We start from the raw sequence: 6,580 nt of genomic DNA, 5'->3' as shown, positions 1-6,580 counted from the left end.
ACATAAATTCCAGCTCCGGACACCACATGTCTCAAGAAAACCACTTCCTTCAACCAGAATTCACATTTAGAGAACTTGGCATAGAGTTGTCTTTCGCGCAAAGTTTGCAACACAATGCACAAATGGGCAGCATGTTCATCATCATTCTTCGAATAAACCAGGATGTCATCGATGAATACTATCACAAACTTATCCAAGTATGGATGGAACACCCTGTTCATAAGATCCATAAAAACTGTCGGGGCATTAGTCAAACCAAACGGCATCACCAGAAACTCATAATGCCCATAACGCGTCCTGAAGGTAGTCTTGGGTACATCCTGCTCCTTAATCCTCAACTGATAGTACCCAGATCTCAAATCAATCTTAGAGAATACCATAGCACCTCGTAATTGATCAAAAAGATCATCTATCCGGGGTAAAGGGTATTTATTCTTGATGGTCACTCAGTTCAGCTGACGGTAATCGATACACAATCGAAGAGTACCATCCTTCTTCTTTACAAATAGAACTGGTGCTCCCTAAGGAGAAATGCTAGGGTGAATGAAACCTTTATCCACCAAATCTTGCAACTGGACTTTCAATTCCTTCAACTCTGCTGGAGCCATTCTATATGGAGGAATAGAAATAGGTGCGGTACCCGGAAGTAAATCAATAGGGAACTCAAGCTCTCAATCAGGAGGTAGTCCCGGTAAATCATCAGGAAATACATCAGGAAACTCACTTACTATTGGGACATCCTCTAACTTAGGTTCCCCTTTTGAAGTATCGATCACGTATGCCAAATAAGCCAGATACCCTTTTTGCACTAATTTCGAAGCTTTGATGGCTGAGATTACACAAAATGGTAATACTCAACGTTCCCCTACAAACACAATCTCTGCTCCCTCCGAATTTCAAAGAACAACTTCTTTTCGAAAACAATCCGCGTTCGCCCGATGTGTAGTTAACCAGTCCATACCCAATATTAAATCAAAATCCAAGATCTCTAGAGGAATTAAGTCACCCCTAAATTCTTCCTCACCAACCCTTACCCCACAGTCTCTATAACAAGTATTTCTAATCAACTGTTCTCCTAAAGGGGTATGCACTACAATTTCTCCCTCTAATGGTGACAGGTTTCTATCAGCAATTGATGTAAATGTCGTACTCACATAAGATCTATCTGAGCCAGAATCTATCAAAACATAAGCATCTTTATCAAATAAAGACATAGTACCTGTCACTGCTCCAGGTCGGACTCGTGCCTTATCTTTTGTTACAGCAAAAACTCTTGTCGCGGTATGAGTCTGTGGTCTCGAAGGTGGATGCGACAGGGTATTACTCTCCACACCGGACCGTATGGCTACTCCCTGTCTCGGTGGTAACCCAGAAGAATCTCTCCTCTGCATATCAGTGAGAGCTGGTGGAAATGATGCAGCTATAGTGGCTCGTCCTAATTGTGGGCAATTACTCCTAATATGACCCGTTTGTCCACATTGGAAACATCTTGTTGGCCCTCTACATAGCCCACTATGATAATTCCCACAATTTCTGCATCTGTCAGAACCTCCGAAACTCTTCCCAGAACAAGTCATAGCAGATCTGCTAAACCTCAAAGGTCTTTACTGTGATGGTGGAAATGGAGGTCGAGGAGATGTCACGAAAACAGAAGTAGTGCTCCCTGAAGTCGTTGAGTCCTTGCCTCTTTTTACTGGCTGACTAGAAGACATACCAAGATTCTTCCTTTTTGCAAACTTAGTCTGAATCTTCTTATTCTCAGTCGCGAGCTTTTCAGCCCGTAAAGCCATCTGTACCACCTTCTTATGTGGCTCCCTACCAGTCACTGTCATTCACTCTCTAATCTCATTACGGAGCCCTTCCTCGAAATAGCTGGCCTGATCCTGCTCAGATTTCACCAGATCCGGCACATATAACATCAATTCGTTAAAACGAGTCTCGTACTCCTCTACAGTTAGATTTCCCTGTTTCAAACTTAGAAATTCTCTCTTCTTTTCTTTCTGATGGAAATAAGTGAAATACTGACCATCGAATTCCTTGAGAAAATCGAACCATGTTTAAAGAGTAGCGGAACGAGACTTCATCGAATTCCACCAAGTACGAGCCCTCTTATCTAATAATCTCGTAACCACCATCAGCTTCATGTCATCATCTAATCCCATATCAGAGAGAGTCTCTGAAACCTGATTAATCTAGTCCTTTGCCACAGTGGCATCCAACTCACCCGTGAAAGATACACAACCCAATTGCCTAGCCTCCTTCAGCTTCTTGGAAATGGATACATCCTGTACTGGTGGTGGAACTAAAGGAGTAGCTGGAGGCACTACAAGTGGAACTTGACCAGTCTGAGCTTGACCAGCCATTGTTGCAAAGAAAGCTGCCAATGTTTGTGCTGCCTCAGTAGGCATGGTGGGAATACCCATAGGTGGCTGAGGAGATGGAGGATGTGGAGGACTATCGGCCTGCTCAGCAGCAGGTGCTGCCCGAATGGTAGATGCAACTGATTCCTCCTCTACTGTATCTGACTGATAACGTTGGGAACGGCCTCTTCCCCTCCCAACCGATCTAGTGAGAGGTGGGCGTCTGCGTCGAGAAGGCATTGTAATCTATAAAAAAATATGAGCAAGTTTAGGTAACCTTAGGCTCTATATGCAGATGCATGCATTCTATTCAACCTAACCTAACTTAACTTAATCCGAGGCCACACTGATATTGTAAATTTTTAAAACAACTTTAAAACTACAAACGTTGATCTTTAAAACCAAAAGCTCTGATACCAATCGAATTGTCACGACCCGGTACTCCCCTCGAGCCCGTGACAACCGCCGCGGTATCTCGGTAGACACTTATTGCCCGGAATGTCAACCCGAAACCCCGCAAGGCTTTACTATCAGTTTCTCTGCATTGTCAAATATCGTGTTCTAAAAGATTTTAAGCTGTTTTCAACTTTCAACAAATAAAATATTAATTTTTCGTCTCGTAGGGGTATTTTGGTCATTTTTCTCAAAAATTTTGAAACTGGCTAAAACGTAATATACAAGTACAAAACACATAATTCATATTCAAAATGAGTTTAAAAGTCTAAAATCTTCATTTAAAACGAAATTATGGTTATTTGAATATAATAAGAAAATGAAAGAAATATTAAGTAAAATATTCTATTTTCTTATAAAACAATATTTATAAAGTTCTACGTGAATAATTTTTATAGCGTAAAAGCTAAATAAATTTATACATACTTAAATACAGTAAGCCAAAATATTTAATTTAATTTACAATAACAAGAGTGCCCCGAATAAACAAAAGTAAAGAGGATTGTGAACCTACAGTTTGGAAAATGCAGATCCCACTGTAGTCCTCGATGAGATCAGCTATCTACAGTCTATACTGAACCTGAAATGGGTGGAAATGAGGGTGGTGAGATTATAAAATCCCAATGAGTAAACAAACATCATCATAAACATCTAGAGTTGAGTACTTGGAGACAATAAAGTAAATCATCATAAACTGGGTTATACAATTAGAACACATCTCGTTCAAAATACGTAAAAAGGCTTATGAATCTTATAAAAATCTAGGCTTGTGCCATAAATCCATTCTCGGGGACACCTTGGCCGAGGCATCCTACCGAGACCGCCAAGGCTATTAAAATTCACATTTCACATAAATCATGTTTTTGTTTTGAAAACATAGTCGTTCCTTGGCGTTGGCTGAGTTTCCCCTCACGTGGTGGTTTAGCGTGAAGTGAACCCTAAACTTTACCCCAGGAGATACCCTACGCGCTTCTCCATTCGAGGTAAGAATATAATGGGGTTTACCGTGCCCCTCTAAAAGGCTGGTCCACAGAAACCCCCTACTGCAGTGATTAATTAATATATAATCCACCATATAAAAAAACTCAATAACATGATATGGAAATTTTGTAATTCGCAGTTTTTCAAGGTAACCAAACAATTCGCATTTCAATACAATTGCCAACTAGCTAATCATGCTCGATTTATCATAAGCCAGTTAATTTAAACAATCAAATTGTCACAATTAACAGTCTCCGTGTACTCTATTTTTCAAAATCACTATTAATTTCAAAACAATTTATAAATTAATTTCATTGAAACACATTTATTCATAAAACATGAAAATTTACCTTTTTAAATTTCTTTTTTCATAGAATTCATGAAAGCATCTAAAAACCACCCTAGATAATTAAAATGACAATAAGTTTACTCACAATGTCTAGAATGCAAACTTTCGAAGCACTCTGTCTACTGGTCCTCGGATGCAATTTCCTTGCCTTTATCGGAGGACTCACCACCTTGACACAGTACAAAATCGAGAATTTCACCAAGTTGGTAGTCAATCAAAATTAAACTAATTTAGACTACCAAATGCATGATATGGAATGCCAAAAATGCACTGGTAACTATCTAAACCTGGTATTGGCCTAATTCGTCTTATCACCCGATTAAATTCCTAACGGGTCCGTTTAAACTCCAATTTAATTCTTTTCAGTTTCTATACCTCAATTGCACCCAAATTAACTTAATGTCCCTCAGTGTGGTGCAAATTATCAGTCCCAACAGCAAATTACGAAAATACCCCTAGTGGGTAAAAATTCATATTTTTGCTCCGAAAATTCTCATTATTTTTCTAGGCTCATAATTCATTATTCCTTAACCAATTCTCCTAGAATAAAATCAAACTCATCCTCACTCACTACATGGTAAATTCAGCCATTAATGGTTGGGGGAGAAAATAAATTCTTTTCTTGTTGTTTTGTTTCTAAATATGCTAAACTAACTAAAAACACTAACATAAATTAAAATCAAATAAATCCAACAACTTTCTCTCTCCTAACCCATTTTTTCAGAATTGAATTCATCATGAAAACATGTAATTTAATCATGGAAAATAAAGAGAAATGCTTGGGAATAAGAAAACTCAAGCTTAATAGAAAAAATCTCACCTTTTTCACTTAATTTCCTTGAAAATTCACACTTTTTCTTTGATTTTCTCGCTCTAGGGTTTTGTTTTTGTTTTCTCTCTCTTCTTGCTGGTTTGGCCGGCTATGGGGTGGAAGATGAGCTGATTTTTGTGCCTTTTAAAAAGGAAAATAATAAATTAATAAAGGCATGACATGTGGCATCATGTCATTGGTCCGTTTTTAAAATTTTAAAAATTAAACATTTTATCTCCACCACATGATTAGTCAAGGGTCAAAGATGAAGATAAAGGAAGACCATGTGCTGGAAAAATATCTTGATGGTGGAAAATTACAATTTTGCGCCTAAGGTGGCAAAATTACCATTTTACCCTTTTACTCCAAATTATACCGAAATTAAAAATTTTTTCACTTCTAAACCTCAAATCATACTCTAATAAGTCAAATGGGGTCAAAAAAAAAATCTTTTCTAAAATTCCCATTTTGTCCCCAGGTGGCAAATGACCATTTTGCCCCTAGTTAGTGAAAATTCCGATTTGACTCCAAATTGATCCTCAAACTCCAAATTACCATTTTAAGTCATCCATGAACTGTGAAACTTTTAATCTCACCTTAAAATTCCTATTTGATCTAGTTCGAGGATTAAATAAACTTTGTTGTACCTCTAGGTACAATACCGACTTTTGTAAATTTTTCGGGACTCTCCTAGCATGCAATCATGCTATCATCACATGTATGTCATGAATAGTATTTTATAAGGTCGGGCTTTACAAAGGCCAAATTGGGTCTTGGCATTTAACAATAAAAATTACATAATTTAAAAAAAAAAACAAACTAATAACATAAAATTCCAAGGAATAAAATATGCTTTGTAAAAGGAATTACAAAATGTTATAATTATGAGATCTTTATTACATCAAAGTGTTATTTCTAAAATGTTCCTAGTTGATGCTTTATTAGGATTGGACATTAACAACTTTGAGAGACTGTCATGAGGTTATGTTTCTCACTCATAAAGTGACCAATTAATCTTATAGATTAAAGTATGGTGATACTTGAACTAGCATGTGGGTGTTTGTTACATGAACAAGTTCACTAAATATTATCCATCGAGAGTATTTCATTCAAATGTCTACGGAATAAATTTATCAAGACAAGACATTGATATAAGTTGAGAGATTAGCATATGTTATGTTTCTTATTTGTGAAGTAAGCAATCGATTTCATAAAATGAAGTATTAGGATACTTGACACTAACATACGGATGTTTATTACGAAAAGAAGTTCATTGAACATGACCCATCATGAGAATTTCATTAGGTATCTCACTCAAGTGTCTATGAAAATATTTTCATGTGTCAGTTGTATATGCGATCCTTAGGCTTGAAATCATTACGTTATCTTATGTGAGAATTGCTATACTTTAATATTAGCTTAGGTAATCGTAGCTAAGGATGTACAATGGGATGTGCATTAGGAATATCATGAACCACATGAAGATAAATGATACATCACCCTAAGTGATTTAAGAGAGATAGCCCATTGATATGTGGCATGATTTAGCTCAATCAAATCTTTGGTCAAAGTTGAGTGAAGATTACAAAATGAGTTTTATAATTTCATTAACAAGTTAAGAAGATT

Source organism: Theobroma cacao, chromosome 5 (assembly GCF_053813885.1).
Source record: "Theobroma cacao isolate CCN51 chromosome 5, ASM5381388v1, whole genome shotgun sequence".
Taxonomy (NCBI): Eukaryota; Viridiplantae; Streptophyta; class Magnoliopsida; order Malvales; family Malvaceae; genus Theobroma; species Theobroma cacao.
Note: the sequence above shows the minus strand (reverse complement) of the source record.